The sequence below is a fragment of the Pteropus medius genome, unplaced genomic scaffold (genome assembly GCF_902729225.1).
Source record: "Pteropus medius unplaced genomic scaffold, Ma_sr-lr_union100, whole genome shotgun sequence".
NCBI lineage: Eukaryota > Metazoa > Chordata > Mammalia > Chiroptera > Pteropodidae > Pteropus > Pteropus medius.
Window position 1 is genome coordinate 33,759,752 of NW_024340849.1, and position 27,591 is coordinate 33,787,342.

Here is a 27,591-nt window from a genome sequence, read left to right on the forward strand (position 1 = left end):
TATTACAATATATTAACTGCCTAAAGACAAATTTAGAAAACAGCTGCAATTTTCTTTTCTCACTAAGATAAAACAAAATCATGTGATTATTAAAGCAAAGAAATTTTAAAAAGGCAGCTGTACAACCATTTTGGAAAACACTTGGGCAGTTTTTTTGGTATAAAATTAAGCATAAACTTTCTATATGACCTGGCAATCCCACTCTAGATATTTACCCAAAAGAAAGGAAAATATGTCTTACACAAAGACTTATGCAAAAATCTATAGTAGTTTTTCTTATAGTAGACAAAAACTAGAAACAATTCCATTGTCCTTCAATGGGTATATAGACATACTATGGCACATCTACAAAATGGAATATTATTTAGCAATAAAAAGAGAAAGGCAAATGGATTCTCCCAACTCACACATGAATGTATCTCAAACATATTATACTAAGTGAAAGAATAGAATACTGTTTCAAAATGTTACATACTGTATGGTTCCATTTCTTCTAGAAAAGTTCCAAATACAGGAGCCGAGAAAAGATCAGTGGTTGCCAGGGGTTGGGATGGAGCTGGGTGTGCATATAAAGGAGCAAATTGAGGAAATTCTTTGGAATAACAAAGTTTTTTCTGTACTCTGTCAGTGCTAGTTGTTACAAGTATCTATTTACGTGTAAGAAATCATAACTGTACACTTCTAAAAAAGGAAATTTATTGCATGTAAATTTTGAAAAAAATTAACATACAATAACAAATTCTATCGAGATGAAATGAAGGAGAGGAGGAACACAGATTTCCAAGGAGATAGAGCAAGAGAGAGAGAAATATTAAATGCCAAGCAAGATCATGTTTAGGCAAATCTAATCAAAGTAAGTCTGAACCCAAGGAAACACAACTAACTCTAACTTGAGATATATATGGGTTTAAAACAGTAGTGATGTCTGTGTGTGTTCCACTGGTTACTAACTGAACTAAAATAGAAAATCCAGAGGACGAACAGCTCTAATCAAAAGGAAGCATGGTCCACATCTTGCCTGCCTTATGGGAGGTGTTCATGGACCTGCTTTCTAAAATGTTGCTAAAATTATGAAATCAGAAAACTACCCATATACAACAAAAACAAAAGCTTATTTTAGTTAGAAAGAGAGCTACAGAGGATCCTATGCTTTAATAGACTGTTAGCTATTCAGAAGTGAAGGGGGTTGGTGAATGTCAACTGCCCCTTAAAATCATCGGAGAGAAGGATGGGGAGGGTGTGGAGCAGTCGAAAGCCAACATATTGAATAGTTAATGTTTAGGAAAAAATTATATTCTTAACACCTGGGGAATTATCTTAACAGAGAAAACATTTTTTTTTTTTGAGAAGGATACTTTCACAAGATAAATGCAAGAAGCAAGAGGCAAGGATTGAAGTGAATACCTCATTTTCCTAAGGAAACGTTAAGCTAATCTTCATGACGTATGGGAGAGAAATATGATATTTCAAAAAGGAATATGCAAGGTGGAGGTAGAATACAGGAACATGATTAAACAATTACTAGGAAGAAGAGTTAAGGAAGAAGGAACCACTTCTTGGCTATATGGCATAAGGAGAACTTTAAAGAACAAAGAAATTTGTGTGTGTGTGTAAAATAGAAAAAGTCCCAAAATGTGTGTGTAGAGCAATGAGGTATTATCCTGTGGGAGATATGCAAAAGTACCACCAACACTATCTCCATCCACAGCCTCCTCCTCAATACAACAGTTTCCCCAATAAAGTATTCGCCATAATCCACCAATACCCGACACACTGAAAGACAAAAGAGACCAGGTCTCCCCACAATTTAGTGCAAGGTTAAACAGAGTTAGTCTATGACGACTTGACTAGAGCTGATATTTGAGTTACCTAAATAAGTGAATGGTCTCTCCTAACGCTTTCAAAAAAAAAAAAAATCAATAAATAAATGACTGCTACAATATTTCTGTAAATTACTTTCTGCAGCTGTCCTGATGGATTGCACCAGCAGAAACAAATAACCTCAGTTTTTACATGGAAGGTGAAAGTGAAGGTGCTTTTCCAGGGTACATTTCATGTCAAAGATCCTCTAGTTCTATTCAGAAATTCTTTTCTTCAGGGATAGTTCTCTTTCACCACAAATTCTCTCTAGGAGCAACTTGAGAGTTAAAAGGATTTTGCTTGCTGCCTTGCACAAGGTATTAATCTGTGTTTTTTCTTTATATTGTGATTGCCGTTTTCATATTATATTGCCTCATCTGATAATAACAAGAATCAAATATATTAGTAGAGAGGCCTTCTTATTACCAATTAAAATATGAGAAAATTGAGGGTCAAATATCAATGCGTGGTGGATCACACTGCTTATAATTGGTAAAGGCACAAATTAAATTCAGGGATTTTTTTCTTTTCTTTGTTGTGGTTGTTTTGTTTTAGTCACATCATGATAACATTCAATTATCAGGATAAGACTTAAAAATTTAGAAAACAAGTTCAAAAGAGAAATCTAAAGTTTTTTAAAGTGAAAATATTGGGGGAGGGTTTAACAATAATTTCTGATATTTCTTATTCAAATAGATCCAAGATATAAAAAACATATATAGTGTTACATTCTTGAGCTAAGAATAAGTAACTACAAGGACAAATTATTGCTTTTAAATAAGGAAACATATTACGTTTGCGTTTTGCTTCAGCAAGTAAGTGTTTTTGTTGTTGTTTTAATTTTTTGAAAGACTTTTTTTTGACAGTTTTAGTTTCACAGCAAAATTGAGAGGAAGGTACAAAGGTTTCCTACTTATCTCTTGCCCTCACACATTATCCCCTGTAATCAACATCCACGACCAGAATGGTGCATTTGTTACAATGGATGAATCTACATTGACACATCATTATAATCCAAAATCCAGTTTGCTTTAGGATTGTTTCACCCTCGGTGTTACAAGTCTATGGATTTAGACAAATGTATAATGCCTTGTATCTATCACTATTGTATTATACTTTTATTTTACTATAAATCTTCTCTACTCTGCCTATTCTACTCTCCTCTCAAACACTGATCTTTTTACTGTTTCCACGGTTTCCTTTTTCAGTAGGACGTGTAGCTGGAATCTACAGTGAGTAGCTGTTTAAAATGGCTTCTTTCATTCATGCATTTAAGATTCCTCCATGTCTTTTCTTAGCTTTATAATTTATTTCTTATTAGTGCTGAATATTATTCGACCGTCTGGACATATCACAGTTTATTTATTCATTCATGTACTGAAGGACATCTTGGTTGCTTCCAAGTTTTGGCAATTATGAATTAAGGTGCTATAAACATCTGTGTGCAGGTTTTTGTGAGAACGTTTTCAACTCCTTTAGGTCAATACCAAAGAGTGTGATTACTGGATCGTATGGTAAGATTATGTTTAATTTTGTAAAAAACTGCCAAACCATCTTCTAAAGTGCATTTTGCATTCCCACCAGCAACTAATAAGAGTTCTTGTTGCTTAACATCTTTGCCAGCATCTGATGTTGCAGCGTTTTAAATTTTAACCATTCTAATAGGTGTGTAGTGATATCTCATTGTTGTTTTATTTCACATTTTCCTAATGACACATCATGTGGAGCATCTTTTTATGTGTTTATTTGTAATCAGTATATATTCTTTGTTGAGGTAGTTATTAAGGTCTGTGGCCCATTTATTAAGTAGGCTAGTTTCTTTTTGTTGAATTTAAGAGTTCTTCATCTATTCCAGATACAATCCTTTATCAAATATGTCTTTTGCAAATATTTCTCCCAGATCTATAGATTATCTTATTCTTTTGACATTGCCTTTCACAAAAAAGTTTTTAATCTTAATGATGTCTAACTTACTCATTATTTATTTTGTAGATCAGTTACATTTTGTATATAAAATATCATTGCCATACTCAAGGTCATTTTCCTATGTTATCTTCTAGGAGTTTTGCAGTTTTGCATTTTATATTTAGGTTTATGATCCATTTTAAGTTATTATTATTTTTTTTTTCTGATACATATATTGTCTGTTTCTGGATATTTATTTATTTATTTATTTGTTTGTTTGTTTATTTATTTATTTATTTTGCTTGTGTATGTTCAGTATTGCCCAAACCATTTATTGAAAAGACTATTTTTGCCCCATTGTGTTGTTTTTGCTCCTTGTCAAATATCAGTTGGCTAGTTTTATGTGACTCCATTTTAGGACTCTCCATTTTGCTCCATTGATATACTTGTCTATTCTTTCACTAATACCACTGTCTTGATTACGGTAGTGTCAAAGTCAGATAGTGTCATCCTTCAACTTTGTTCTTCTCTTTCAATATTGTGTTGGCTATTCTGGGTCTTTTGCCTCTCTATATAAATTTTAGACTCAGTTTGTCAATATCAAATCCTAAAAGCAAATATTTCACATTAAAATAGTAATTATTATTTTATATATAAAACTAAACATAAGCAAAAAAATTGTTTAAAAAGCCACAGATTCAGAAAGTTGTCTCAGAAAAAAGAAAAAAGTTGTCTCTGGTTCCACATGTTTTTACCAGTGAGAGAGTGTGTATGTATGTATGTATGTGTATAATAAGATTGGTAGGTACAATACTATTAATTAAACCACAGACTTTATTTCACCAGTTTTTCCATGAATATCCTTTGGTTTGATTTTCTCAGCATCTTATTAATTTAGTTTGCACTGCATTTGGTTTCATGTCTCCTTAGTCTCCTCCAATCTACACCAGTTTCTTGTTCTTTCCTTGACTTTCATGAGCTTGACACTTTTAGAGACTGATTAATTTTTGGTACAAGGTCCCCTTATTAGTGTGTGTTTGATATCTTCTTATTAGGTTGAGATTGTGCTTATGTAAAAATACCACAGAAGTGATATTCCCTTCCCACTGCATCATATCAAGGGTTACATGACCTTATCAATGGTGAAGTTAACTGTGATCACTTGGTTAACATGGTGTGTGGCAGGTTTCTCTGCTTTAAAGTTAACATTTTTCCTTTTGCAATGAATAATTATTTGGAAGAAGATACTTTTGGACTATGCAAATAGCCTGTTCCTAATTAAATTTTCACCCATAAATTTTAGCATTCATCCATATATCAGACCTACAACAATTATTACTATGATATTCTAATGGAGATTTTCTATTTCTCTCATTTCTTTTATATTTTTTAATTGGTAGTCTTATGTAAGAAAGAGCTGTCCCTTTTCCCACATAATTTATTCAACTATTTATTTTTATTACTCTTGTGTTTTTCCTGCCCATTCCCTAGAAATAATAATTTATCTAAAGAGTCCTGGTTCTTTCTATTGGAAAATGATATTTAGAAATCAAAATCTGGACATTATTTTATTGCACCTGAGGCATCATTGCTACTTGACTTTCTCACCATACAGAGATAGAAAATATAGGTATGTATACTTGCCCTTGCATACACATACCCATACTTACTTCCGCATCTCTATATATTCTGTACGTGTATGTAATTATATATTTAAAAAATAATTAATATTACTACCTCCAGAACTTCCAATGAACACCACAGATTTTATTCCAGTCGAGATTTTCTTATTTGTAACTTTCAGGCAGTGAGAAACTTGCCTCTCAATATCAACAATATATTTATTTCTTCCATCCTTATATACATTTAAAGTAATTTCAGAATTGCTAGAACAAATTTACTAACTAAGGAGTACAGTATTTGTGTGTTATAGTTCTTTATGTCTTTATCAATACAGTATCTAACCAAATCCTATTTTCCAAAATTGGTTTTGGTGCATTGACTTTGTATCCTATGACCTTATGGCCTATGACCTTGCTAAATTCATTAATTATTTCTTGAAACTTTTCTGTACTTTGGGATTTTCTACATAGTCAATTATGTTATGTACCAAAAGAGACTGTTTTATGTTTTACTTTTCAATATGTATGCATTAACATTTTTTCTTGCCTAACTGCACTGGTTAGGACTTCCTATAGAATGTTGGATTGATGAGAGCACATTTTTGTTTTATTCCCAATCTTAAGAGAACTCAGTCTGTCACATTATGTATGTCATTTGCTATAAATTTTAATTCATGCCCATTATCAGGTTAAGCAAGTTTTCTTCTATAAAAATTACAGGTGGTATTTTAAGTGACTCACAAGATCTCACAGAACAAGTATATTTTACCTGTTCTATACTATACTAGTGCTATGCTATACTATACACTATACTATACTAACCTACACTACACTACACTATATACTATACTATACTATACTATACTATACTATACTATACTATACTATACTATACTATACTATACTAATTATACTTTACCTATACTCAGGTAAGGCTTTTGATAAAAGTAAAGTATATGTTATAGCAAAAGTAAGAGAGTGCAGGCAAGTGTCAGGAGTTTGAGAGACATCGAGGTGCAGTTCCATCCAGTGTTTCTGATTCACACAAGATGCGTTTCATCTCCAGATCAAACCACGAAATTTGTGCAATGAATCTTGACCTCAGGGGAGCTCATGAAGAAGTTCCCAACAGGGTCCCTAATGGTCCATTGGTCATGTAACCAAGTCAGATTGTCAATCTGATTTCAAAAGTTAAAAGCCATGAACAAATACACTGGCTCTGGGTGACAACAAGGGAATTTCAGACTTTAAACAGCATCTAATAAATCACTAGGTAATTGGTTAGTGGTCCCATGAACTTTATCTGAGCTAAGTATCAAAGTCAGTTATCCAGGCATGCCCAAAGATAAACATAGAGCTGCCTGAGTTCAGGTGTAAAACAGCTGTATCCTAAAAATATTACTAGAATAGACACATTTTTTAAAATCATAAAAGGATGTTAAATTTTATTAAAGTATTTTATGCACCTGTTAAGATGGTCATATGTTTTTTCTTCTCTAAATTTTTAATTTGGTGGATTATATTCATTGAGTTTTAATGTTAAACCAACTTTAAATTCCTAGAATAAAACCTACGTGGTTATGATATATTGTTGAAAACGATAAGCTAATGTTTTTGAGAATTTTAGTGTCTGTATTTATGAGATATATTGATGTGTAGTTTTCTTTTTTTTGTATAATCGTTATCTGATTTTGGTATTATGATAATTTCATCCTGATATGATGAGTCAAAAAAGTTCTTTTGCATTGGAATTTTTCTTTTTATATATATAGTAAAATTCTCCAGTGAAACGATTTCATTTCTTAAAGATTTTTACTGTGATTTCAATTTCTTTAATAGATGCTATATATTTATTTTTTGGATGAATTTTGGTAGTTTTTGCCTCTCATTGAATTTTCCCCTTCATTAAACATTTAGTGAAAGGGCATAGAGTTGTTCATAGTATTCTCTTATTATCCTTGTAATGATTGTGCGCCTATAGTGATATTCACTATTTCACTCAAAATATTAGTAAATTGAATTTTCCATTCTTTTTCCTTAGTCAGTTTAGCTAGGAGTTTATCAATTTTACTGAACTTTTCAGAGAATCAGATTTTGGTTTTATTGATTGTCTGCATTATTTTTGTCTTCAATTTTTTTTTTTTTTTTTTTTTTTTTGATTTCTGCTCTTGTCTTTGTTGTTTCCTTCCTCATTCTTATTTGGGATTTAATTTGTTCATTCTCTAGTTTCTTAAAGTTGAAGCTTAGGTTACTTAGCCTAGACTTTCCTATTTTCTAATAAAAGCATTAAATGCTATACATTTCACCATAAGCCATCTATTATTTGCATACGTTTCATACGATTTTTTTAAAATTATCATATGACTAAGAATATATTTTAATTTCTTTTGAGATTACCTATTTGATCCATAGGTTATTTAGAAGTGTGATATTTAATTTCCAGATGGAGGTTATACAGATATCTTTCTATTGTTGATTTCTAGTTTAATTCCCATATGTTCTGAGAATATACTTTATATAATTTCTATTGTTTTAAATTTGTTAAATTGTGTTTTAGGGCCCAGAATATGGTCTCTTTGGTTAATGTTATGTACACACTTGAAAAGAATGGATGTTCTACTGTTGTTGCATGGAGTTTTCTATAAATGTCAACTAGTTCAAATTGGCTGATAATGTTTTTCAGGTCTCCTATGTCCTGCTGCCTTTGTGTCTACATGTTCTATCAATTACCAAGGAGTAATGTTGCAGTCTCTAACCATAATTATGGATATGTCTCTCAATTGTTTCAGATCTATCAGTTTGTGCTTCATTTATTTTGAAGCTCTGTTGGTAGATGGATGCATGCTTATATTTGTTATCCCCTCTGGATTAAATGACCTTTTCATCATTATAAAATTATCCCAATTATCCTTGATGATATCTTTGCTCTAAAGTTTATCACATATCTTCATTTGATATTTACATAGTTATCCAGCTCTTCAGATTGGGGTTTAAATAGTATATCTTTCTTTATCTTTAAACTTTTCAAAACAGCTTTATTGAGGTAAAATTAACATCTATAAAATTAACTTACGTAAATTGTACCATTTAGTTTTTAGTGTATTCATAGTTATATAAATATTTACTATATCCATTAGCAGCCATTCCTCATTCCTGTTCTCATCCTCCAGCCCCCATCAGCCACGAATTTATTTGCAATCTCTATAAATTTACCTATTCTGGGCGTTTCATGTACATTGAATCATATAATAAGTGGTCTTTTTGACTGGATTCTTTTATTTAGCATAATGTTTCCAAGGTTTATCCACATTTTATCATGTATCAGTATTTGCTTTAATGGTTAAATAATATTTCATTAGATAGATATATCATGTTACCTTTTAATAAGTTGATAGACATTTGAGTTTTTTCCACTTTTTGGATATTATGAATAATATTTTCATAAACATTCACAACAACTTTTGAGTGGATAAATATTTTCATCTCTTGGATATATACCCAAGAGAGGATTACTGGGTCATATGGTAACTTTAAGTTTAAAATTTTGAGAAATCGCCAAACTGTTTTCCAAAACAGGTATACCATTTTATCATCCCACCAGCAGTGTATGAGGCTTCTAATTTCTCCACATCCTCACTAACACTTATTATAATCTTTCTTTTTTGTCTTATCTCTTCTAGTGGGTGAGAAGTGATATTTCCTTATGGTTTTAATTTGCATTTCTTAATGACTAATAATGTTGGGCATCTTTTCATGTTCTTATTGACAATTTGTATATTTTCTTTAGAGTGCTATCTACTCAAATTGAACATTTTAAATTGGATTGTCTTTTCATTATTTAATTGTAAGTAATTTTATATATTCTAGATAGAAATCTTATCAGATATATATTTACAAATGCTTTTTTGCATTTTTGACTGATCACAACTTTGGCGATGACATCTTTTGAATCTCAAGAGTTTTCATTTTGACGAAGTTCAATTTATCTATTTTTTGTTGTTATTGCTTGTGATTTTTGGTGTCATACATAAGAAACCATTACCTGACCTAAAATCTTGAAAAATCTCCTGTTTTATTCTATAATGTTAGTTATTACATTTAGATCTATGATCCATTTTGAATTAATTTTTGTATATGATGTTGAGGTAGGCATCTAACTTCATGCTTTAGCTGAACAATTGTCCTGGCACCATTCATTGAAAAGACTATCATTTTCATATTAACTTGGCACTCGTGTTGAAAATTGTCTTTATATTAATTATTTATATTTTTATATTCAAATGAGTTTCTCTTTGAAGAATAGATTTGTGCCTTGCTTTTCTATCCAGTTTGACAATTTTTGCTTTTTAATTGATGACTCAGTTGGTTCATATTTAATGTGACTTTTTAAATATTGTTAGATTCGAATCTTGATAACTATTCTCTATTTATCCCTTCTGTCCTTTATTACTCCCTGTACCTATTTTCTTTCCCTCCCTTGGGCTAATTGAACATTTAAAAAATTTTTAATATTATTTCCTCTATTGATATTGTTAATTCTCTTTTTTAAAAAATATTACTTACTTTATAGGTTTATAATATACATCTTAAGTTAATGCATTTTATCTGTACCTTCAAATAATATTATATTCCCTTAAGAGTATAATATTATACTCCCTTAAGAGTATAATACCTTAACAAAATATATCTCAATTTTTTTAATCTTTTGTGTTAATACTGTCACAACATGGTCTTTTAATATGTCAGAAACAGAGGACACATTGCTATTATTTTTGCTTTATATAGTATTTTATATTTCAGAACAATTAAAATATAAAGCCAAAATTAAATTTATATTACGATTACTTTTTGTATTTCCAATGAACTTTATTTACTTGTGAACATTGCTTCAACAGAATACATCTACTGGCAATGAGTTCTCTCAGTTTTTCACTGCTGAGACTCTCTTTATTTCTACTTTACTTTTGAAGCATATTTCATGGAGTGTAAAACTGAATTGCCATATTTTTGCTGCTTAACCTTTTAAAGATGCCTTTCTATGTCTGTTGTAATTCTTATGTTTATTCCTCTGTATGTAATTTGTGTTTTTATCCTCTGGTTACCTTCAAAACTTTCTCATAGTCTTTTGTTTTTATTTGTTTGAATATGATATAATTAGGTGTGGTTTATTGGTATTTATCTTGTTTGGTATTTTCTTAGCATCTTGTATCTGTGATTTGATAATTGTCATTAATTATAAAAATTTCTTGGCTGTTTTTTCTTCAAATATTTCTTTTGACTTTCACTCCCTGTCCTCTTTCTGGAACACTTATTATATGTATTAGACCATTTATTATTGATCTACAGCTTTTGGATTTCCTGACTTGTTTTGCTCATTTTTATTTCTCTTTGTAGTTTCTATTTCATTTCTGTCTCCAAGTTCACTGTTTATTCAGTTGATTGAGTCTACTTATGAGCTCATGGAAGATAGTCTTAATCTTTGTTATCATGGGTTTTATTTCTCACATTTCTGTTAGATTCTTTCTTATAATTTTCTCCTCTCTACTGAATTAGCCCATCTATTATTTCAGGTTATTTTCTGTTAGAGCATTTAACATATTAAATTTAGTTCAATTAAATTTCCTGCCAAATAGTTCCAACATCTGTGTCATATCTGAATCTAGTTCTGTTGATTACTTCATCTGTTAACAGTATGTCATTTTTTTCTTCTCTTGGCTATGTCTAGTTATTTTTGGATGAAGGAAAGACATGTACAAAATAATAGAGACAGGTTTTTATTGCTTTGTTTTGTTTTGTGTTGTTTTTGTTGTTTTATGTATTTTTTGTTTTTATGCCTAGAAATATGCACACCTTTACATCTGTCAGGCCTTTAGTATGGGCATTTGACTTAAGGTAGATATGGTCTGAGTTTGAGGTTTGTTGTTGCTGTAGTCAACATCATAGCACTACTCTCTTTGAATTTCTCTAGCACTGCTTTTGATTTAAGATGGGAGCAGATTTGCAAGAGGTTTTCTTAATGTTTTACTCTTAGCTTTAAGTGTTCCCTTTTCACTGTGCCTTAGGGCTGGTCTATTTTCATGTTCTTGAAACTCTTCTGGCACTATTCACTGTTGTTATATAATGCTTGTTAGACTGGTGATGGTGGTTTGGTTGGGGAAAGGTCATTCTGTTGTGTTGATTAAGCCTCAGTATTAAGCAGGCAGTGTGTCTCTGTTTGTCAAGACAGTGTTCTCAGTTCTTTCAACCCACCCTCAGCTGCATTTCTGTTCCCAACATGTACTCTGTCCCCCCACCCGCAATTCCTGTGATGAGTTTTTTGTTTTGTTTTTGTTTCACTTTTTCCTGTTACCTTCACCCAGTTGCAATGGCTTTTTATAAATAAACTAAATGTGATAGTGTTGGATAGCCTTCCTCAAACAGAGATTGACTTTTGTTCCATAAATGAGACTGGGGAAAAATATTTGAGTAGTTTTTCTTCCCATTGCAGTTGATTTTCCCTTCTCCCAGGTCTCCTCAAGAAGGGACACTTTAGCACAATTTTGACAATTGGGGTTTATGGAAAGAAAACCTGCCAAGAGGATGTGAACTCCCCTTATGTCTGCAGCTCCCAGTGTTCCACTCTCACCAACTTACACTTGGCCTCCATATTTGTTAAATATTCTAGCTCACTTTTTTTATACTGCTGTGTAGCTACTTCTGCTCCTAGGCTGAAATGGCATCTCTCCTTGCTGGTGCCTGTATCTCTTTAGATTTCAGGCTTGTTCACTGCACTGTGACCTCAACTCTCTGATGGACTCAAAAATTTCATAAATTTGCAGTTTGTCCAACTATTTTTCATGTAGGTGTGGAAGTATGCTATTTCCAGTTCTCTGCATCTGTAGAGGAAACAGAAGTATACCTCAATCATTTATATATTGATTTTTTAATTTTTAAATAATTTTCTAATAATTAGGAAATGCCAATTGATGTAACTAAATTAAGCAAAACTCTTGTAATCTCAATTTCTCCAGGTCTCTGTAAACCATTTTACTACTATCTCCAAAGCTGAAGCAACCTTTCTGTCTAGTTTTCACAGTCTTTCTTCTGTTTCCATGATTTCATCAGCCAAACTAGTTAGTAAAGATGTATTCTAAACTAATGGGTCTTAAACTTTTAGTTTCAATCTTTAAAAATTATTTGAGGGTGCTTATTAAAATTAAACTTGTTTAGCTTAGTTTTATACACAGGAAATCAGATTGCCTAGATTTAGGGTAGAATTAAGAAATTTTCATTTCTAATAAGCTACTATGATATTCTGATACAGGTAGTTTCTTGACCATTCTTTGAGAAACTCTGTCCTAAGTATTTATCCCAGTAAGCTAATGCAATTTCTTCCATTGCATTTTGCTTGGTCTCACTTCTTCTGGATAATTTGCCCAACTTTCAAGGATATATTTTTACTCCAAATCTTCTGCCTGGAAGCAAGGGTGATGATCAAATACTTAATAACTGGTAAAGCGTGTACATTAATAATCAGGAGAGGCCATTTCAATCAGAATAGATGTCAACGGTAAAGGACAGTCATATTTCCTTATATATCAGCTTGCATATAGTGTTTTTAAACAGATTTATTGAGATATAACTCATATTTAAAGTGTATAATTTAATTGCAGTGTTTCTATCTTATGTTTTATTGATTTATGAAAGTGTATAATTTTTACCAAAAAGTAATTTAAATTATCTTTATAAAAAGACATTTGTCTCTTATCTTGCATTTTCCACAACCCCTTGCCTAGTCCCTCCACCTAGTAGATATTAATTAAGCACAGCTTTATTGGATTAGTGAATAAATAATATTGATTCTTAAATATTTCCAATCTACTTGAATGTACATTTATGTTCCAATAGCTGAAGTATTTAGGGGTCTAGATATATGAAAACAGAACAATAGCTACAACAATTTTTTAAAATAAAAACTTGATTATCAAGCTTAGCGATGTAGTTCTACAAAGATTTGAGTGAGTCTATGTGCAGGATATTACCATTTCATAAAAACAAAAAATTCAAAAATAAAAATAGAAGAAATGTATGTAATGCATACCTCGACACATAGTATATAATAAGTATAATTCTCAACTGAGAATTCAACTAAGCAAGATATATGCTCTCTCTAGTGAGTATCTAAAATACTCTTTAAATTCATACATCTCAACAAGAAAAAAGAAACAAATAATCCAATTAAAAACTGGACAGAGGACGTGAACAGACACTTATCCCAAGAAGACATAAAAATGGCCAACAAATATATGAAAGAATGCTCAATATAGCTAGCTATTAGGGAACTGCAAATCAAAACCACAATGAGATATCATCTCACACCTGTTAAAATAGCGGTTATCAACAGGACAAGTAATAACAAGTGTTGGAAAGAAAGTGGAGAAAAAGGAACAAGTGTTGGAAAGAAAGTGGAGAAAAAGGACTGCAAATTGGTTTAGCCACTATGGAAAACAGTATGGAGGTTCTTCAAAAAACAAAGAATTGAGCTACCATATGATCCAGCAATCCCTCTACTGGGTATTTACCCCAAAGACTTGAAAACATATGTCCAAAAAGATATTTGCACACCAGTGTTCATAACAGCATTATTCATGGTGGCCAAGACGTGGAAATAACTGACATGTCCTACAATAGATGATTGGCTAAAGAAGCTGTGGTACATATATGGAATATTACTCAGACATAAGAAGAAATAAAATACTGCCACTGCGACAACATGGTTGGACCCTGAGATAATCATGCTAAGCAAAATAAGCCCAACAGAAAAAGTTGAAAACTACATGATATCACTTATATGTGGGATATAAACCTAAAAGCAACAAACAAACAGGACAAAGAAACAGAGACTCATGGACATGAACAATAGACTAGTGGTTAACAGAGCATGGAGGGGAGGGGGAAGGTAGGTGTAGTAAAGAGGGTCAAATATGTGATGAAAGAGAGAAATCTAATTATGGGCAGTGAACACAGAATGTAATATATATATGCCTTTCTTACTTTTTAATTGTACACCTGAAATTCACTGGATTTTGTTAACCAATGTCACCATAATTAAAAAAAATAACAATTAATTAATTAAAAGATAAAATACTCTTTTTAGACATCTTGATATATCACATATCTTCTGGAAATGTCAATATTTCAACATAAATAATCTCAGGAATGCCATTTAGGTATAATGCTTACATAATATTTTTAAAAATGCCTCAAGGAGCAGCACTAAGAGAGAAGAGTATACTTTAAAGTTTAACAAGCTATTTTCTTTTCTCTACTAATTCTCTAAGGTAATTATAAGACTGAACTATTTGGTGTATACTCATATACATCTAGGGTGTATTCCTTGATCTCCATGACTCTGTTCTTATCAATCCTTCTAGTTATAACTCTGCTGTCAAGTATACTTTATTCCACTGAGACTGAAATCCTTTACACAATCTGTGTTAAAAGTTGTCATAAAATATCTAAGACATGGCTGCCTGTACTTTAAGTCAGGAATGACAAAAATACTTCAGACATAGCTTTTGTTTTGTTGTCTCTACCTAGTTAAAATAGGGCTAATCAAAGCAATCTTTGTCTAAATCCACAATTATTTTATATTTCTCCTCTCAATATTTACTTTGTCCATCATTCAGGTCTTCAATTTACTTCAACCTTTATCATTTCCTTTTGTCATATTTGGTGGGAATATATTATTGGTCATTTAGATGTTACAGAAAATTAATTTCAAAGAAGGCCATTGTTTCCCCTTTGGTTATGTAGACATCACTGAAGTCATATCAGGCCTATATGCTCTGAAGATAAATGCTTTAATTCTTTTAGTATCATGTTCAACAAAATGTAGAGACTCAGCAAAGGAAAAAATCTTTAGGAGGATGAATCTTGTAATAGTTGGGCATCTGCTTATCATCGAAGGCTGCCAAGGGCATGAAAAGAGCCCTGTGTTATTTTTCATGGATTTTTCCAAGATCTAAAGCATGTCATTTCTTAAATTCAACAAATATCATATCAAGAACTGGTCCTTCATTAAGTGTGCAGCAGTGATTATGATAAACAAGATTTCTACTGTCATTTGGCGTGCAAGGGTAGCAAGGAAATAGATCTTATAAAAGTAAATGGGCATGCAAGATACTTTCAAATCTTGATAAGTACTATATTAACACCATTCTTCCAGGTCCCATCTCAAAATTAATGTAATAAATAGTCTTTGGGAAGGACTCAGAGAAATGTATGGCTACTTTACAGAAAACAATCAAGAAAGTCCTTTCTATGAAGTTGCCATTGGCAATGAGCCTGCATAATCAAAGAGAGCCAAGCAGTCCAAAATAGGAGTTTTCCTTTCAGAAGTCCTTTCTCCAGAGACAGCGAAAGCAGAGACGTTTAAGGAGAATAAATTCAATGTATTAAAGAAATAATGAACAGGTCAGTGTGGCTCAAACATAGTTACTCCTGGACAGGATAGAATGATGTATGTATTGGAGTCGGGGAGCAAAATAAGGTCTTATAAATCAAGATAAGAACTTCAGGTTTATGTTTTCTAAGAAGAAAGATGACAAGACATTGGATGGTTTTAATTATAGAAATAGCATAATTTCATTTATATTTTAAAATAGTTACTTCACAGAAAATGTATTACAGATAGGGAAGTTGGAAACACGATAATCAATTTGAAAGCAATTATATGGAAGTCAGGGATGATGGTTTAAACCAAGGTAATAGAGTAGAGATGAAAGAAGGGAGAGGTGTGAGATGTATTTAATATCTGTCATAAGATGGATTTGATAGCTTTGGCATTAAACAAATCTTGTCTTGAATTTTTCTCTAAAACTGAGGAGGTGTGGGACTTTGATCAAGCAATTTAATTTCTGGCATACTATTCAGGCAAATGAGCAGTCATGAAGAGTACTAACGCATGATAGATTGTAAAAATGATGAAAAGTTCTTCTCGTCTCTCCATTTATGCTCTTGTAATATGATTATGCAGGTCTTCATATCAAGAGTTGGAGACTGTTAATTTGGTTCGTAAATCTGAGTTGGTCATGTCATTTTCACTGAACAATAGAATATTAGAATGATAAAGCAAGCAGAGACTTAATAGTTGTTGCACAACAAGGTTTTCCCTCTGCTTATGCCTTTTAGATCCCTGCCACCATCACCATGTGACAAAGCCCTGGCTGGCCTACTATTTGATGGGCAACAGGTGGCCCACTCACTTTTGGCATTACAGCCTACAGCCAGCCAATTCCTAACAGGAAAACTTTCCAACTGACTAGCAGGTGAATGTATTTACATAAGTGATCTTCGTTGGGACCAACAGAAGAACAATCCAGCTGGGGTCAGCTCAAGTTGCTAACTCACAGCATCATGAGTTAAATAAATGATTGTTTCAACCCACCAGACTTTGTGGTGGTTTGTTGTAAACCAATAGGTAACTGATATATACAGTCAGTGAGAATTAGGATTGGAGATGATTAAATACTAGTTAGAGTTTCTGAATAGAAACACTGGAAGTGCAAAATTCTCCATGATGATTTACAATATGTGTTAGAAGGTGATGATGAATCATTACATTTGGTTTGAAGTCAAAGGAAACTGTTCATACTGATTGTAACAGAAAGAAATGAAAGACATTCCTTTTTAAGATCATAAAGGAATCAATATGTGATGCTAAGGATCTTAAAATATTTATTTTGGGGGCCAGTGGTTCATAAAATTAATAGGCAGTCTAGTGACTGGGGTTCCTTAAAACACTATTCCAATCTCTATCTCACATTTACTGAATTTGAAATTTGGGGTTAGTGAAAATGTAGACACATACTATAAAATGTCGACATAGAAAACAAACTAGAACTTTTATTCACTGTAACTATTTAAATTTGTAATAAAACATTTCAGATTTCAACTTTTCTCCTTAAAGTTACATAAGTTAAAATGTATTGATAATCCTCTTTCCATTTGCAGAATGAAAGATGAGTGTTTGGCATGAAAACTTTATGGATTTCTCTTGAGATCTAGCTTTTGTAAGTAAAATTCTATTTCTGGTAAAATAGAATCCAAATTCCAGAAAACCAACTCATAAAATATCTTTCACAATAAAAATATTAATCATATGTGCCTCCATGTGTGTGTAATTCCTAGGTAATATGTATGTATATATATGTATATGTATGTATATGTTAGAAACAGAAAAAATATTGTCTTGGTTTCTAGATCTAGATATTATCTATTGTTTTGGCTTCATCAAATCATTTATCTGCTCTTCCTCTTTGTTTCTACATCATAAAATGAGAGTGTTGAATTATGGTCTCTAAGGTACCATAATTCCAAGATTTTATGATTTATGACACAGCTTCTTATTTTCAATTTCATATAATCCAATATATACTAACCATTTAATTTAACCATGTCACTACTCTCACACAAATATTTCTTGTTTGCTTATGTAATTATGTACACCTAAGAGGACTAATTAATTAAGTCCCAGTCTTCACTGTGGACGTAAGCAGTGAATGGCCTAGATATCAGCTTATCTCATCTATTCTATATAAGCTTCTTACCAATCAATATTATGTGGTCATCTGTGAGGAAAATGCAACCAAGACTGATCACCATAAATGCACCTTCAAACTTGTTATTGATTTGCCATCTTTGATTTATAAAATATATTATGATTTCCAATTAATATTACTCAGCTGTGTTTGATTGCTTCAATGTTTGAAAGGTTTCATTATTGATTTGTTTTAATAGCAATCACATTAAGCATCTAATCTATGCTATAAAATTTTTTTAGAATATGTAAATATATTTCTTGCATTTGGTTTTTAAAAACTATTCTTATAATGAAAAAAAACACCTACACAGCCATTTTTATTCATATATAAACTTAAATTTTTGTATTGTTTGATATTATTTTAAAAGGTAAAGATTAAATTACCCTGAGGATAGGTGAATTATGATGTAATACCAAATAATTGATTTGAGATAAGCTTCATAAAGGATGTGATCTCTAAAAATGATAACAGATTGACCATGCGCAGAAGGAAAATAAGAGACCTATTTCTGGATCTGATTTGAAGGATCCCAAAACTCTGATCAAAATAAAAGAATCACTTTAACAGTTCTCTTTATTAACGTAATTTTTTGTTTAAAGCATTTTCTCAGAGAAAAATTAAAATGCATTTACCTAACCTATAAATGATATCATATTAACTAATTCACACCCATTCTTTTAATAGCCTGCATAAATTAAATTTCCTAGCTGGAAATTCTGTATGATTTATTGATTATCAAAATGGAACAAATAAACTCTATCAATTAATAGCAACGTGCACTTTTAGCTGTTAGGAGTAGAAATTTAAACTGGGAGGGTTAGGTCTATTAAGCAACCAAAGGTAAAGTTGGTGCAGCCATGGGCAGCAAAATTTGTGTGCAGATGCACTTGTATGAACATGAATAAATCTAAGAGGGCCAAACTTCACTCCGGATTGTCCTGATGATACACCCTATGCTTCCCATGCCTGAATCTGGTTCAGGATCTGACTCAGAGACTCTAAGATACAATTATAGCAACTGTGTTTTTAAGAAGATCCACAGAGTTTGAGAACCACTAATTTGGACTAATTATTACAAAAAAAACTAGAGGATAGTGATCCATGAAAGGCTGGGCTTTGAGATTAAGTAAAAATAGAGCTCTTTATTAACACAGCACCTTTCCATGATGTGCTTCAGAAGAGTAACTGCAGTAGTAAAAATTCAAACAATGGCAAGAGAATGTTAAATGGGAGTTTAAATGAATAATTGAAATGCAACCAGGGGCAGGTAATGAATAAAAAGGAAAAAAAGATATTGTTAAGAAGTAAATAATATGAGCTAGTAAAAAAAAAGAGGGCTGTTTTTTTGTTTGTTTTTTTTTTCAGTTAGAAGTTAAACAAAACATATAACCCTAAACAAATGATTCACACATTCAGATGATTCTCTACATATTGAAAACTATCTCAGTTCATTTTTCTCCTAGTTAGAAAAATAATTTTTAATATCATTGCGATAATTTACGATTTATGAAATAAATTAATGTAATAATATAATAACATAACCTGAATTCATCAATTATTTGCCACCATTTTTATTGGTTTGTTTTACATTTTATTATATCTACTATGGAAATTTATCTAACAAAAATTGTGTCTTTGTGTTTTATAATTGCTATCAGCCAGGTAGCAGCTTTGACATAGTTGCTAAAATTTTTCTGTTGCTGCCTTCTGGTAAGGTCAAGAAAGCACTTAGAATCACTGAGTCTCAAATTTAAATATATTAAGTAATTTACGATTTGCCACCTCCTTACTCACAAACCAGGACCACAGGATATACCTCCAAATAATTTATCCATTGAAATTCTATTACTATGTTTATAACTATTACTTATTGCAAATTATTTAAGGCTGAGTCTTTTTCATAGCTTATTTCAATTAAAAACCTGAGTCTAAATAGAAAGTCTAAGGAAAATCTTGAGAAAGTTATCTTATTTTCTTTTATTTATTCATTCTTTTCCAAATTCTCAAAATTTTTGGAGAACTGTTAAGGCTGAAAACTTGTCAAATCATAGAACACTTGATAAAAATATAGATTTTGGGAAATTTCCCTGGAAATTCTGATCTATTTTTTGGAGAAATCCGTTTCTTTAAAATAAGATCTCTAGGTGATTTTATGAACAAGCAGGTCTGATTAGATTTGTTTGTGTTTCCTAGTTAATGTGGAGATGAGCGAAAGAGATTTTAATGGAGCGAAGAAAGAAGAAATTCGTTTAGTAAAGATCCATATTGTTATGTTTCTCCCAAGATAATTAACATCATATAGTTGGGAATTGGGAGTATATGAAAACTTAGAGAAACTGCCAAGCAGGTGAAGATGGTTATCAATAATCTTATCCAGCTGCAGAGTCTGAAAGTACAAAGCAGCCAGGCTGTCTGGCCTCACTGGGTAAAGGGATCCATCCAGTCCAATTCAAAATGGTGAAACCCAACCGTCTAACTCAGTTTGATACTATAGGACAGTAGGTATTTAGGTTAACTGAAAGTGTTCAGGGACCAGTGAGGTAGAGCAGATATTACATCTCTCTGTTTTTCATGTCCCCAACCAGATAGCAAGTACCTACATGACAAAGACTCTGCCTTGTTTACCAATAAGAATATCTGGGGAACTAAATATACAGTCTATCCTCATTATTCGTGGATTCCATATTTGCAAATTTATCTACTTGGTAAAATTTAATCATAACCTCAAAATCATCACTTGAGGCATGTTTGCAGTCATTTGTGGACATGTGCAGAGGGGTAAAAAATTTGAGTTCCTCAATGTGCCCATTCTAGCAGAAATTGAACAAGGTAATACTCTGTTTTCTTGTTTCAGCTCTCATACTATAAACAGTCCCCTTAGTACCAAATTTTTACATCTTTTGTTTTATTGGTAATTTCACTGTTTAAAATAGCCCACATGGTACTAAAGTGCTATTTAATGTTCATAAGTACACTTACAAAGGAAATATACATTAAACAAGGTTTGTTTAGGCATGAGTTACAGTAATGTTAGCTGTGAGTTTTGTGCTAACAAAGCAACAGTACATATTAAATAAGGCATCTTTAAACAAATGCACATAAAACAAAGCTATATATTGATCAGTTAATGAAATTGTGACCAGAAGCTTGCAGGAATCTTGCTCTCTCTTTCCCCTAGGAGCTCTGTATTCTGGGCCAACGTGAAAGGTAGAGAATGCTACCATTCAGTAGTTTTACAAAAACTTAAGTATCAGTTTTAGAGCATTGAATCCAAGATGTAGGAAGTATGTCTTAATTCTAGGCTCTCAAAAGAAAGGAAGGAAGATCATACTATCTGTACACATATGGTTTCATTAGTTATCTATTGCTGCTAACAAATTACCTTACAATTTGGCAGCTTATAACATCAAACATTTATTATGTCATACAGTTTCTAAGAGTTAGAAATTCAGGAACAGCTTAGTTGAATGGTTCTGGCCAGGGTATAGTGTAGGACAAGGCCACGGGCATCTCAAGATCCAATTGAGGATGGGGAACCAGCTTCTAAGTTCACTCAAGCTGCCATTGGTAAACCTCCATTCTTTTGGCCTATTGGCAAAAGGCATCATTATTCACCACATGATCTTCTGTACAGGCTGCCTGAGTATTCCTGTGATATGGCAGCTCATCTCTCTTAGTGCAAATGGTCGTACACAGAGAGACAAACAGACAGACAGACACAGAGAAGTGAGACAGAGAGACAGAGAGGATATCAATATATAAGCAGAGTCTTTCAGAATTAAAATTTGCTAATGATATATCATCACTTCCACCATATTTTATTGGTCACACGAAGAAATTTTGTATAAAGTGGGAGGAAACTACACAAAGGTGAGAATACTTGGAGGTGGAGATCAAGGGGCAAAATCTCTGAGGCTGCCACTACAATGCAATTTTATGCATATTTCAGTAAGATCAGACCTGACTTGAAGTTGGAGGCCATCAGTGGGAAAATGTAATAAGAAGTCTATTACATAGCACAGAAATGGGACAGAGAGAATCTCCATTGACAAAGTGACCTGATGAGCCTGAGGAAAGTAGTCGCCTACAATTCAGGGTTAAAATGGGAGAAGGAAAACAGAAAAAAAGTGAAGAAAAATAGACAATATTGAGACTTGATTTAGAAAAAATCTGATTAGCGGAGAATCACTTGCCAACCCCAATTCAAAAAACAAATAATAAAAAAACTCTCAGAGATTGTTTTTTTTTTTGAGTCATTGAGTAAATGGTTTAAAATTTCAAGCTAAGAGATTGAAATCAATGTTAAAATTTTTTAGTTGAATGTTTCTACTTTTATTCAACAAATCAGTTTTACATAATAACCATAATTACCCAAACTAGTTACCCAACAGTTAGTTGAAGAGGTTATCCATTTTTTTCTGGACTTTCCCAATGGTCTGAACTGGCATTTGAAACCATTCCTTTTCCTCAGAGAGGAGGGCTACAAGATGATTTTGACTTTAACAGAGTACATTAGACATAATTTAGTTCTCACTTCCTCACCTGAAATTCCCTGCCTCTCTCTTTTATACCAAACATATTATCCAACTGTATTTTCTCTTCTCATTTGGAACTTTGAAGAGGTGCTTCCTGAAATCTCTTATAAAGCTATTACAAAATAACCATATGAAAAAATACATATAACCTACTAAGACCTAGAAAATACCCAATGATTAGTTCCACTGAATTTTCTCGGATATTAGCCTTACACTACTACGGTTTCCTAGGTTGCTTTCCAAATTCATGTTTGTAAGGAAGCACTGCAACTAACAAATGGCCAGAAGCCCCCACCCTGATTCTGCAAAAATGTCCATTGTTGAGTTTTTACTAGATGCCAAATATTACACTAAGTGATATGTAAATATTTATATGTATGACAACCCTACTAGGGTGGTATAATTGTATAACTTGACAAGAACATTACATGTATTTACAGTCTGGGCTTGAAGCATGGTTTGAACTTCTCTGTAAGATCACCTGGGGCAAGGTAATAGTTTGCTCTGCTCTCATTCATTATAGCTTTTTTGAACTTGTCAGTAGTTCTCACTCTCATTCATCACAGGACCGGGAGCTTTAGGAGGTCAGAAACGTCATTAACTTTGTTCTCTCATAACATCTAGTATATAGTATATATTGAGAATTGCCACGAACCTCTTTCCTGTTATAATACTAATTGCATCCAGTGGTGTTCAATTCAAATCAATTTGATTCAAGAAACATGTATTGATGACTTATTTTGCTGGCATGAAAGGAGTTTTAACTTGAGCTTTCTCCTCCGAGGCAAATTCTAAAATATTTCCCCAAATTGAAAGTGAAACAGTATCAGATCTCTTTGCCAGTGATTAGCAGGAGCAAAGTGGAATTAGCGGTAACAACGAAAGTAGCCCTGAGGGTCAAGAAAACATTGCTTTCCTTGAACTGAGGTTTCCACTTTCGGCTTTCATTCACCTCACTACTTATTCAGGTAAACATAACTAAGCCAGCACATTAGATTGGCTAAAACTGCAGCTTCTGCCAGAGTCTGGTGAATTGACTCCATTGTATATGAGCAAGTGGATACCATTTATGTAGTGAGAACTCTGATAATTTACTATTTTTACCAGGCTTGTCATCAGTCATTTGTAAACTTTTAGATAGGATTTATATGTACAAATAAATATATTCATATTCATAAATAATGACCCACTGGTTAGTCCAATGATGCTACATTTTGAAAACTCTTCTGAAATTACTTTCAGAACCAGTTTATGAACCACAGAAGAAAGTAAAATGGACACATTTTTTGTTATCAATCATAGAGAAAAACAGTTTCTTTTCTCTACTATCTCAGTTAATATTTTTTTTCTTAATGAATATTGCCATGAATGATTCTCAACCTTATTTGACCACCTTGACTAGTAAAAAATAATTGGTTATTAAAAAGTAATCATAACAACAGCAAAACTGTTCTCAAAAGATACAGATTTTAGACATATCATCATATGGTTTTCAAGTGTATGGACATCTGTTTACCTCTGGACCCTCATAAATACAGCTAGTGCCATCAGGAGAGACAGAAGTGGTTAGAATTTATTCAAGCACTACATAAATATTAAAACTAAGCATAGATCAGAGCAAAATTAGAGAAAATGAAAATTTAGTCAGTTTAGCACAAACAAATATATGCTGAAAACCATAAACTGATGATTCTTAGAATCAGTATAATGAGATTTATTAATGGCTTTGACTGGCTAGGGAAAAAACTCAGTCTGGACTGAGGTTAGAGCACAGTGAAAACAGAATAATTTCTCAGGAACTAGAAGAAAAATGACCTTGGGCAGGTAACAAGTTAGATGTGTCAATACAAACCTAGTCAGTACAAAAATGTGAAAGTTGTTAGAGGGCTGCAGATCAAAAGATAAAATCGAAATGAGGCAGGGCCATTCTTTGCAATGGAGGATATCAACAGTCATTGCAGACGGATGGGATGGCTTATCAGAAGGCATCCAGAGCAAATATGGGCCCTATTCTCTCCATCAGTGTTTATAACCAATGTGACCACACCACCCTATTTACTCCACTGTTTGAAGCTGATTTTTCCTTTTCATTCCCAGCATAAGGGCCTGTCATATCCAAACTGGATAACTGTAATCTCCTCTCCCTTAGATTTCCTAGTGTGAACAGATGCTGTGAAATCTCAAATTGTTATCTGTTACAATCAGAAAAAATATATAGTTTATGAAATATACTTTGCTGAGAAAAATAAATTCCAGGTCCTGTTCTTTACCAACTAAAGAACTATATGAAAACTGGCACCTCTGGTAAGTCTTACTGAGAAGACCTCTAGTAAACTACAACCTCATATATGAAGACCTGATAAATAATCTAATTTATGGAAGGGATAGAAATAAACATAGTCTATACATCAGTGTTCACAGGGATTCTGAATCAGAGTAGGAATAAAAGGAAGTCACATTCGGGAAATACTTATTGAGATTCTACCATTTGTAGAGAAGAACATCAGTATGAATGAAATATCATCCCTGTCATCAAGAAGCATTCACTTTAATTTAAAACTTGTGTTTTTTGTTTGTTTGTTTGTTTGTTTTTTACAGTCCAAAGTAACACATGATTTCATCTAATAGATAATAAAAATTTTATCAGGAAATGTTTGGAAAAAATAGATTTAGACTTCTTTAGTTATTGGAGGAAAAGGTAGATTCAAAACAAGACAATAGCAACCAAAATTTCAGAGTGCTATATGAATCTGTTTTTGAAGAAAAATCTATTACCTTGCATATGTTTTACCATAGCAGGGAGTGGTCTAGTGCTGGCTATGATATAGGGCTGAGACAGTCAGAGAAGACAAGAAAGTAAATAGAAAGTAACCTAGAAAACAAACAAACAAACAAACAAATGAATTAGACTTTTTTTTAACTTTTGAAAAAGGGTTAATTGGTCAAATAAGTTTATGAAATACAATGTACATTCTTCTTCCATTCCTTTGGAAATTTAATGCATATAACAAATTAAAATCTCGAGAAATCTTAGGAAAGAAACCAAATAGGTTTCTTGTATCTAACATATTTTTCAAACTTAGAGGAGAATAATTTTTCCCTTTTTCCTGTCTTTATAGATGAAACTAACTTATGCAGAGCATATATGTTACATATAATAATCCCGTAGTTAGAAGCAAAGACTTGCCGACTGTCCGCACAGGGTTGAGATCCCAGGCCTGACACTTATTAGCAGTTTGATATGAGAAAGTTTCAGTCCCAAGCCTTTGTTTCTTTTCTTTTCAAAGTAAATGTAGCATCCATGTTGAGCTGAGGAGTGTTGATCTCCATTCCTGTTACAATGAACACTAATTATTATATTAATAACATATGAAGTACTTCATATTATATTAATGTAAAAATGTATAAAAGTTTGGTAGGAGCCAGGCTTTTGAAAATCATATTGTCTTTTATATTTGCATGAGACAGTAATGAGGATATTTGGACAATCTACTGAAAGACAATGAGAAAGAAGGTGCTCAGCTGTTCTAGTTGGTCTATGTTACACTCCAGTAAAAATTCTTGCCCTAGAGTTTCTTCATTGACTCTTCCCCTCAACAAACCAAACATTTTTAAAACAAATTATCACATGCCAGCCACTGCAGTCACAATACTGAAAACAAAAGCAACGAAAAGTTGGACCACTTCAAATCCTCCCGATTGCATGAAGTCTGGCTTCCTTGGGAAATAGTATAAGTGAGCCCTACTCTTAGATGCAGAATTCTCGACCTACTCCTTCTGTCACCAACCTGCATCTTGGGAAAGCTACTTAGTGTATGTGAGCCATAGATTTCTCATATAAATATAAAGCTATCCAGGTTTACCTTTCATATTCATAACAAATGTTGATTCCCCTCTGATTCTCTTATTAGAAAAATAGTTAACTTTTCCTTAAAAACTTGTCCCCTATTCCTGACCAGAGATTCCACATCTAAAAATTATATACTTAGAATAAGAAATTAATTCTCTTTTAGTTATAAAGTTTTAAATGTATATATCTGATTCTGCATGATGGTGGTATATATACTACATCGCCTTTTTGAGACTTTATACTTATGAAGAACAGAGTAAATGATTGTTTTTCTAAAAATTTCATAGCACCTGAACTAGCATCATACATTTTGGGGAGTCTTTGATAAAGGAATGGGAAAATTAGCAAAACAGAAACTATTGAAAAGATTTTTGAAATTCAAAACATTATTTTGCAATGTTTTCTTTCTATTTATCCTACCATAAACTTATAATCTTATATTAAAAGTTGAGATATTATAGTAACTTAAAGGAGATTCAAAAGTATAATTCAAATTTTGTCATAGTAGAAGGTACTATATATGACAAATAAAAATCTATTATTTTTTTAGAATATGTTTAGACTGTTTTAAAATATAGTTTAGCTTTAAGTTCTCTGAAAAATAATCTTATTTCTTTGGTTGCCCATTATTACAAATATACATTCAATTGTGAATTAATATAACTTCTTTCCAGTATAACAATTATTTATTCCTTCAATTCTCAGGTGAATAAAATTCATTAATTATTTGATTAAAGACTTTAGAAGGTGCTGAAAATATGTAAGAACAATAATAATCATAGTGTGAACATTAACATGCTGTGCTTATTCAGTATACACAAACTCTAGGAATTATCAATATTTAAATTTAGAAATTGAACCATCAAAAAATAATACATTTCTAAATTTCTCCTCCATTAAAAAATCATTGTTGTTTATATAAAATGAAGAGTCATTATTATAACAAAACTATGACAGAGTAACTCTTGCTCAGAAGAGTATTTGGTGTGTAGTTTAACCAAATAATATCCCCAGAGAGAAGGGAGAAATTTAAGGAAGCAAACCAAACTGCTTGTGTTACAGATTAAACCCAGAGAGACTTCCTGAGGCTGCTGGTAACTAGTGGACTTGGAAGTGGAATTCCTGTCTCTTAGTTTTATAATCTGTATTCTATATTTTCCTGCATCCTTTGATATATAGCCCTTTGCATTTAAACTTTCTACCTGTAGATATCTCTATTCGACTTTTGAAATAAT